The sequence below is a fragment of the Triticum dicoccoides genome, chromosome 2B, assembly GCF_002162155.2.
Source record: "Triticum dicoccoides isolate Atlit2015 ecotype Zavitan chromosome 2B, WEW_v2.0, whole genome shotgun sequence".
Classification (NCBI taxonomy): domain Eukaryota; kingdom Viridiplantae; phylum Streptophyta; class Magnoliopsida; order Poales; family Poaceae; genus Triticum; species Triticum dicoccoides.
In genome coordinates, this window is record NC_041383.1 from 811,597,999 (window position 1) to 811,608,097 (window position 10,099).

Here is a 10,099-nt window from a genome sequence, read left to right on the forward strand (position 1 = left end):
GAAAATGAGAATCCTTCTTTGCAAAAAGGAAAAACGAGAATTGATTTGGACATCACAAGATAAACATGATGCCCTCGCATTTGCAAGGGCCGTCGAGCTAGTTTAAAGAAAAAATTAAAAGTTGAACATGACTACCATTGAAGCAACTTATTCGGAAATGGTCCGCGACTTTGACTCGCATACGTAATTAATTGGGAGCTTTCCAATGCCCCGTGAACAAGAACACACATTCGCCGCCCAAGTCATATCGGTCGCCCCAGCAGAGCACATAGCATATATGTAAAAGGATCACCTAATTTTGTTGTTTGATGAGAGATTAATAAAAAAGGGTACAAGTTTCCCTATATTTTGTTGGTTTACCTGTACTTGTACACTGACACGTCCGTAGTATATTATTTTTTTGTGTGTCAAACAATAATAGATGGAGTATTATGCAAGTTTACAAGCATGATATGTTTTGAGCACAAACTATCGCTCACTTCACTCTATGCCATACCACTTCTTGTGCATCCTGTACACCTCCTCCGCATCTGGAAGAGTACACTTGACGCTCTCCCTCTCCTTGCACAGCTTCTACCACCGCATTAGCTTGGGACACTCCACCTCAAGATCAAAATTTCCTTGTTGTTTGTACGCTCGAAACATGCTCGATAACGGGATGACGACGATGTCCAGAAATCCGAACTCATCACCGAAGAAGAAGTTCATGTCTCCAAGCGCCCCCTCGAGTTGCCTGAGTTGGTGGATTAGCTCCCCCTTTGTGGCTTCTTTCTCATCATCGACATTGCTCTTGAACAGCCTCATCTCCGTGTTGAACACCTAGGTAAAATAATTCATCAGAGAAAAGGATGAGTAAACTGAACAAGCATGTTCATTTCAGCATAGATAATTTTTGTGTTCGTCAAAGTTCAAGAAATTGCATTAATAAAACAAATTTGGCTGGAATAAAGAAGTGATCCATATCATCAAGTAAATATTTTTAGCCAATGCAGCGAGCATGAAAGAAACAAGACAAAATTGTTGTAGGAGCATCTCCACTCATGCCCCCAAGAAGCTTACCCAAGCCACTTTTTGGACGCTGACAGGCAAAAAATGCCCCACTCAGGCCCGTAGAAACATGTTTTGCGCCGGATTTGGCAAAACTTATCGCCGGCACACCCACCCCAAACCCAGCCCCCTGGGGGCAGCTGGGGACGCTGGCATTTTTTTTGCATGCACAGGCCCACTTGCCAGCCCCTCTCTCATCTCCTTTCTCTCTTTTCTTTCTCCTCTCTCCTCTCCTTTTCCTTCCACCACCTACCACACACAGCCGGAGCGGAGCACACATGGCCGGGGAGGGGCTCGCGTGCCCGGCGCGGAGCGGAGCGCGCATGGCCGTGGCAGGGAGGGGCTCGTCTTCTCCGCCCTTGCAGTGGTGAGCAGGGAGGCGTGCCAGATGGGGAGCCATGGCGGCGCAGTGGTGAGGGCGCCGTTGGTGCTCGAAGAGTTCATACCGCTGAAGAACATCGGGATCGATGCGGTGGAGAAGGCGAACTGGATGGTGTCCGCGCAGCTGTGGAACGGGCCGGCTGCGGGGGACGCGGCGGCCAAAGGCCCGCAGACTCCCAAGGAGCGTTCGGAGCACCCATTGAACACGAGCCCCATGCTCGGCGGGCTCGACGGTGGCGGCAACGATGGCGGCGCCTTCCTCCTGTTCACCAAGGAGAAGGCCTGTATCGCAGAGAGCGTGGCGCTACCGGAGCTCGGGCTCGCGCCCGCGGAGAAGGACCGGTGCACCACCGTCGTCTACGGCCGGTGCGAGAGGCAGCGGCGGAAGGGCGCGGGCGGCTGGGAGCGTGTGCTGGCCGCGACCAGGCAGCAGCGGCGGCCATAGCGGGTGTGGGCAGCAGCAGCTGCCGCCGGCGGCCGGTGCGTGCGTGCACGCGCGGGGCGGCAGCAGTGGAGGGCGGCCACGGCCAGGCGCGGGCGCGAGCAGCTACAGCGCTGGGCCAGCGGAGGCGAGGAGAGGGACTACAGGCAGGCGGGTGTGCGCATCCAGGGCAGGAGATGGAAACGGCCTCGCTTGGGGGTGGAAACGGCTGGAGATTTTTTCATCCCCAGGCCAAAATTTTCACCGGCAGCCCCCTAAGCGGCGAAAAATATGCCTCCTGGGTGGCTCAATGGTTGGAGATGTTCTAAAGCAAGACGTGCGTTTAGCCGCAGACCTTGTGGTCAATGAAATCGGCCCAGAACCGGGCGGAAGCCCTCTCTAGCAGGTTGGCAGGGAACAACTGTGTTCCACCTGCTTCGGCATGACGGTGACCCCATACCTCGTCGATGTACTCGAGGATGTTGATGGAGTTGGATGGGATGACCATGGTGGATGAGGATGGGCACCATCCGGTGGACCGGGTTCATGCGCAGCACCAGGTCGCTCCTCTCGTGGATGCCGAGGTCCTCCTCGATGTAGTCGAACGACACGCCTAGCTCGCGCAGCGCGATCAGCACCCGCAGGCCGAATAGGTTGGCCCAGAAGTCGACGCACACCACCTCGCTGACTCGCTCTCTCCAGGGACCATGTTGTCGGCCATGGAGGTACGTGTTCTACCTGCAAGACAAGGCATCACATATGAGATTTATAGGAGATCTGGCCAGCTCCCTTCCATGGATGGCATCATGGCTGAATTGCCGTGCATGTATATCCCAGCCCGACAGATGGAAAGTTGGTGATTTTGACAATGACAGCTTGCTTATCTTTCTCATCTGAATTGATTTGCATTTTCTTTTGTCACATTTTTTTCTGTTAGAAGTCATGACTTCTTTCCCCTCCAAAAAAAAAAGCCATGACTTCTTCAGAGTTACTTTCCTTGCTCAACTAGTATGTACATATGAACTTTTTAAATTTTATTTATTCCTCTAAGAGTCTTTAATTCCAACATAATGTAGCAATAGTGTTGTTCTACTAGAAGGTTCAAAAGGCCAGATATTACGTGTATAGAGATGAAATATTTGGTGAAAGTGGAAATTAGGGTTAAACTTCTGGACGCCTTCTCAGGGAAGCATACAAGAAATAGCGATCTACAAACTACAAAATAAAAGTGTGAGAAAAACAAAGCGATCAACAAACTACACAATGGCCATATTTGCACCAACCATCTCTTGAAAAGCCCAAGGACAATGAGGTTTCTTCAACAGCAACGCCTTCAAGGGAACGACGATCAAGCGTCACCGTCACCGGGTCCAGCCACCAAAGACTAGATTCTATGTTTTCACCCTGAAAAACAAGTCCAAGCATATCCGAGCAATATCTTCAACATGGTCACGATGCAAAAATATCGCCACTACCAGGTGTAAGCAACTCGGGCCAGAACTAGGATTTTCACCCCTGGAGCTCGAGACTAGGTACTCAGGAAGAACCAACAAATTGAAGTTAATCTTGTGTTGTCGCCACTACTTCTCTGTGATCCCAACAACTACATGCGCTGGGCTAGAAATCTCACCATCGCCACTACACAACCATACCCTCCGCGGTAAGTCGCCTTACATAGGTTGCATCTCACTGTTAAAGGCAAACTAGCCAGAGTGAGAGCTGCCAAAACCCACAGTGGAGCCTTCCGGCTGCATCCCGCAACCTCACCAGTATGAGCTGCCGGCATGTGTCGCCACGGTCATATTGAAGTAGAAATCATGCCAAATCAATCACCTAACTGAGACATTTGTTGATCTGACCGGATGCAACCACTATCGAGAAATGTAGCGACCAGCCCCAACCCTTATTAGCAGCAGCCGTTGGGAGTGCCACCTGTGCCCCATCAAGCACGGCCCGGCCCCGGCTAGGCCAGATATGGGGCATGAGCCACCAGATAGCAGCACGAGATCCCTGGCCAGCATTGGCAGCCCTCGACGGGGGTGGGAGGGAGGAAGGTACACGCTTCGCCGGCAAGGAGCAAGTTTCCGTTGCGACGCTGCTTGGGACCGACCAGAGCTTCACTAGTGGCCAACCTCCTGTGGCGGAGAGACGAGGAAGGGCCGGGGGGAGGTGGTAGCGGGGGCTTAGGTTTTCTCCCCCGAGCCGGCTGGAGGAGGCGAAGCGGGGGAGGAGAAAACGATCTGTAGCGGGGCAATAGTGGCTGCTAAGCCATTTAACGGGAATTAGAACAAGGGCATATCTGTCCCAGAAACATGGGTCAGCAGAAAACATGGGATTTTCAGTATAAATTCAGACATAAAGAAGTCAACATACATACCATAACATAACCACCATAAATTCAAGATGTCAAGGACTATTATAAACAATAATCACCGCTTAAGTTCATAACTAACCCGCGTCAACAAACATGGTGGCATGGTTAAGATTTCCATGCCTTGTTCTTAGGTAGGACTTCAATACTAGTGCTACTGAATCAGCAAACGGACAAAGAGGAACTTGCCTTTATCTGCTGGTGATGGAGTGGGAGTTGGAACTGGCTGAGACGACATCATGGTGCAGAGTCCCCTCATTGTCGGTCGCAGCCTGCTGCCTTGAAACCTGGTCACCGCCTTGCTGCTCCGCCGGTCACTGCCTCTGGCTGGCAGCAAACCAGCTACCAGCCCGCCGAGCACAACTGTGAAGAGCGGCCTAGCCGCTGCAAGCTTTTTGGATGGGAGTGAGAGATGGGAATGGGGATAGAACGAAGCTAGGTTTTCTTTATGAGTTGGTATATCGGAGCAAATTTGGGTTGATATTTGCCTAGGCCCCTGTTTCGGCCTGCTGAAATGAGCCCTTGACATGAAATTGCAGCGACCCGACCACTAAGTCATTCAACGCCATTTCGCGCCCCCATCATGGTCGTAGGGGTAGATCGTGGAAAAATGGACATGGCATGTGGGGAGGATCTCTAGCCGCAATAGCGCCTGTTTCGCCCGTGATTTTAATTTTTGTGCAGATGAGAGGCAGCTGACGCTGAAGGATTTATAGGTGATCCAGCTCCACTCGATCGATGGCATCATGGCTGACACCTACATCAAGGACCCAGTATAGTTTCAACAAGCAGAGAAAAGTTAACATAAGGGAAGGGTACCCAGTCTAACGCTTAATGATCTTTGACACGCACCGGTCAGCTCTGCGCGGGAAAGCATGGAAATACTCGTGCCGTGCAGCACCGTTATGTGCTTTTTCCCTTGGAAGTTGTTCATGCAAGAAGGCAGCACCGGCATGTGTATGCCAGCCCCACAGACGTAGATACTATCCGTTTGGTCTAAAACAAAAACAATGTTAACTTTTAACTTCACAGTTCCAAGTAGCCAATGCATACGTCGTTCAATATTTTGTACTATATGCTAGCTTGACTTCAAGAAATTTGGCTTAGCAGGGCAATCATAGAACTTCAAATATTTGGAAATGGAGGGATTAGATACTTGATTAGACCGGTATGGTTATACAGTATATGTTATACAGGTGGAAAGTTGATCCTTATCAGGTGATCTAATTAAAAGATATCCGCTTTAACTTATTACTCCCTTCATTCCATAATATAAGAGCATTTTTGACACGCTTTTGTATTAGGGACGATGGGAGTATTAGTCTACGAAAGAGACGAGGGAACCTTCCAAGTAGTCTACACACATGCATCGTTGAATATGTTCGATATGCGGGTGGAAGAACTGTAAAGATGTTGGGAAGTTCCAATTACCCACTTGCTGGCTTCTTCGAGTGTTGCTGTTCGATTAGATAGATTTTTTTATTAGCTGATTTCGACTATGACAGTTGTTCTATCTTGTACCCCCTTCTGAAAATATAGTGCATACAATTTTACAGATTACACTAAAGTGTGACATAGTATCACATGACACCCATCAAATAATGTGTTGCTGACATCATTATAGCTCAGAATCGTGCATGGATGTCCGTGGCCAATCGGAAAATCGAACGATGTACACGTCATTCTAGAAGAACAAGTGGGAAACGATTCACACTATAGAATTGCCTTCTTTTTATTTTAAAGTTAAACTTCGTAAAGTTTGACCTAGTTTACGGACGCGAATTTTTGAGACATGCGGCCACGCGATGCCGTAATCCAGTGCGTCCACGCGCGCATCGCGATTGCTACTTAAGACTAGCCACAATGGTGAGTAACATACACTAGTAATATACACATATCCCTAGACTATGTTACTACCTTCATAGTGGGTAGTAACATAAGTGTGGTAACATGCAAAGCTTCATTTATTAGGTTATAGACTCATATTGCATTGGGACATGTGACGTTACAGTAACTAGCTAAGTTACTATAACTACCTCTCTCCTTATTAACTCACTGCCACATAAGCAAATTTGTTGAGTTGGACTCGATGTTACTGCTGAAGTTACTCCCACTATGGCTAGTCTAATATAGGCACATTCGCTATACCTGACATGTTAATCACCAGTGCTCGTGAATACTTCGCGTGATACGTCCCGCTAGTGGGCCAGAACTCAGAGAGGATTTATGTTCGTATGAATACAGGCTTGTCTGCCCATGTCATAGTTTGGGCGATGGCATAACTGCTCTTGCGATTGGCTGACATCATTAAGCACACGGACTCGCTGGTGACGTCTACTGTACTCAAGCTGTGGCCTTGGGAAAAGCGGAGACTTGCATAGTAGCATCTCAGACACTATATCTGATCCTACGTCTTTTGTTTATTTGGGTATTATCGAACGCGCTCACATTTGTTCATCCTAATCATGAGAAGGACTTCGGTACAACCCCCCCAATAAACGTATAAGGGGTAGTATTGTCCATACTAAATTACACGTACACTATACCCGCCGTCCGTCGTAGGGCCGGCCGCCCGTGTACGTCGCGCCCCGTACTCCCGCGCGTCGTACGCGTGCGGTTCGGTAGTGCGATCGGGAAAGGAAAAAAAAAGTACGCCCCACCCCGAGACCCCAACTCCACGTACGAAACCCTAGCGGCATGAACGCCGCCGTGGTCCACCGCCGTCACGACGTCGGGCGGCGTCCGTAGTCACCCACGCGCCGTGAAACCGACACCCCATCCCCGCCTAGGAAACCCTAGCGGCATCAACGCCGCCGTGGTCCACCGACGTCACGACGTCGACCCCGACGTGCCCGTCTAGTCGCGAGCACCGACGGCGTCCGTAGTGACCACACGCCGTGTCGCCGGTGAAACGCCCAGCGCTCGCTCGCCGTTCTGTCCTGGTACGCGCCCTCCACAACGTCGGTGGCAGCAACGCATCGGCGTCGACCCCAGGCGAGGACCCCTCGACGGCGCAGAGTAGGTTAGGATGGCTCTTTTTGTTCTTTTTTTTTGATGATTTTGATTTGTCCATTGCATTTTTGTGCATTTTTGTAATGCAAAATGATTCCCTACTTAGTTAAATAAGAGAGGAGAGTAGTGACTTCTTAATGACCTCATAATGATTTTGTATGTTCAAATTTGTATGCATGTCACATAGTCATGTCACTGTTGACGAATTTACTGTATTCGCGATGATTTTTTGTGGAATGTTGGCATTGATCTCACACCTTATTTGTATGTGCATAGATGGAGCAAGTAACCGGATACGCCAGTGATGATTCCGGTAGCGATAATGGATCCTCGTCATTGAATGCGAACCAACCTCCCGAAGACAACTATATGAGTCAGGATGAATCGTACACTGGTAATGTAAGTACCTTCAACGTTGACAAAAACATATTGAACAAAAACTAGTTATTTGACACTAACATGTCCTTTTAAATTTGTACAGGTACATGGCAATGCTGACGATGAGGAATATGATATAGATGAACAATTTTATGCAGATAGTGTGAGCCAGGTATGTTGAAAAAATTGTAGAGAAATGATTGACATTAAAATTGTATGACCACTTATGTTACTTTATATGTGCACAGATAAATGCTAATGGTGACAATGAGCGTAATAATATAGATGATGACAATGCCGAGAGCGAGGTCCATGCATCTCGTAGTGTGAGCGGTAGTCAAGTAAGTTCTTTACATTAATTTTGGTTAGTAAGAATATAAGAAGAGATTGACATGCAAGGTTATATGTCATATTTTGCAGGGAGGTGTTGATGGTCCTAGCGGGAATGATGAGCACATCGATGATGATCAGTTTGACCTTGACATGTGCTATGATGAATATCAGCAAGAGTCACTTGATAGGCATTGGGCAGTGATGGTAAAGACATTCAGGTCATTAGACGAGGTTTACACGTTCTACAACAAGCACGCGAGAGAACGTGGGTTCAGTATCAGGAAGGACTCGCTAAAATTTTCGAAGGATCGCGCAAGGACTCCGCGCTTGAGGAGGTATCTCTGTTCCGCCGCAGGAAAACGACAGGCCAAGTTCTGTACCATGGAAGGCCGGACCCGCAGGCTTAGACCGGAGAGTCGATTCTTATGTGAAGCCCATTTGACAGTTAAGCTTGATAAAAAGCTCAATCTTTGGTATGTCAGCAGTTTCTCCGATGATCACAGCCACACTCTTGCACGACCGGACGAAGTCCCTTTCCTCCGATCTCATAATCAGATGAAAGCATTTGAGAGAGCTGAGATCTTAGCTATGTCTGGAGCTGGGATAAGAAAACATATCATTTTTGACAACATCGTTAGCAGGTATGGGTCGTATGCAAAGTCACCATTTCAGAGGACAAAGTTGTACAACATGTGCTATAGGGAGAAGATGAAATTGCTTGCACAAGGTGATGCTGATACTGCCGTAGGAATCATGTTGACCAGAAAGGACAGAGATCTAGACTTCTTCTTTGAGCACACGGTTGACGCTGAAGGCAGGCTCCAAAACCTCTTCTGGTGTGATTCGCAGTCACGCCGGAATTATCTAGACTATGGTGATGTTGTTGTCTTCGATAGCACATACAAGATGAACAGGTATGGAATGCCGTTCATCCCTTTTGTGGGTCTGAACAACCACCGTTGCACTACTGTATTCGCCTGCGCCATTGTTTCAGACGAGACTGAGGCTACATATGTCTGGTTGCTTAACACGTTCTTGAAAGCTAATTGTCAGAAGAGGCCCAAATCATTTATTACAGATGGAGATGCAGCGATGATAAGGGCTATTAGGAAGGTGCTTTCTGACGTGTGGCATCGTCTATGTTCATGGCATATTGAAAAGAATATGCAGAAACACCTCAACCACAAGTCATTGAAGGAGTTTAGGGCATTATTGTACTATGCCACTACACATAAGGTTTTTGAGGAGAGATGGGCCGCGTTTGTGCGCAAATGGCAGCCGGAGAAAATAAAAACATGGCTCCATAGGATGTACAGGAAGAGGATGCTTTGGGCTGCATCATATTTGTCTGGTGGGTTTTTCCTTGGTATGCGCAGTAATCAGAGGAGTGAGAGTCTGAACTCCAGCCTGCACCTTCATCTTGACTATGGTATGACGATTGTTGACATGATTGTACACTATGAGAATTGTATTGTTCGCCTCCGTGAGAATGAAGCTTATGATGACTACACGGCCTCACAGACTCTTCCAGTAACAGTGACTGAGTGTCAGGCCATTGAGTCGTATGCTGCGAAAGCATTCACGCAGGCAAACTTTTATATGTTGCAACAAGATATGAAGAAGGTACAGGAGCTTGAGGTAATTGATAGACTGACAGGGACTGATAGTCAGAGATTTGTGGTTGCGTGGAAGAATAACAGGGATCACAGATTTAATGTGGACTATACGCCAGGTAACTCGGCAGAAACTATAAAGTGCAGTTGCCGAAGTATGACTCGCAAAGGGCTTCCTTGCAAGCATATTATTCATGTTTTGAATGCACTGAACTTACCTGTGATACCCAAGTGTTGTGTCCTGCGAAGATTCTCAAAAAAAGCACGAGCTGGACTGCCAGTGAAGCGCACCAGCGATTTGTTTGCGTGGGGTTGGTCGAGTGGTGAGGACAGAGCTAGATATAGTGAGTTGACCATCAAATCTTCAGAAGCCTGTCATGTCGCATGCAGTAATCCTTTCTTATTCGACAAGTTGATGGCAGCTCTGGATGATATTATAGTGAATAAGGATATTCAGGGAAATGAAGATGATATTCAGCGAAGCTTCGTGAACAGTAATCCATTTGAGCCTAACCGAGATCATATTCTGGTTCGTGATCCAGT

The 10,099-nt window shown here is 48.1% G+C and overlaps 1 pseudogene; it reads right to left on the reverse strand.

Moving 5' to 3' along the window:
- Nucleotides 1-435: 435 nt before the first annotated feature.
- Nucleotides 436-4,749, reverse strand: LOC119361529 (annotated as a pseudogene).
- Nucleotides 4,750-10,099: the final 5,350 nt, after the last annotated feature.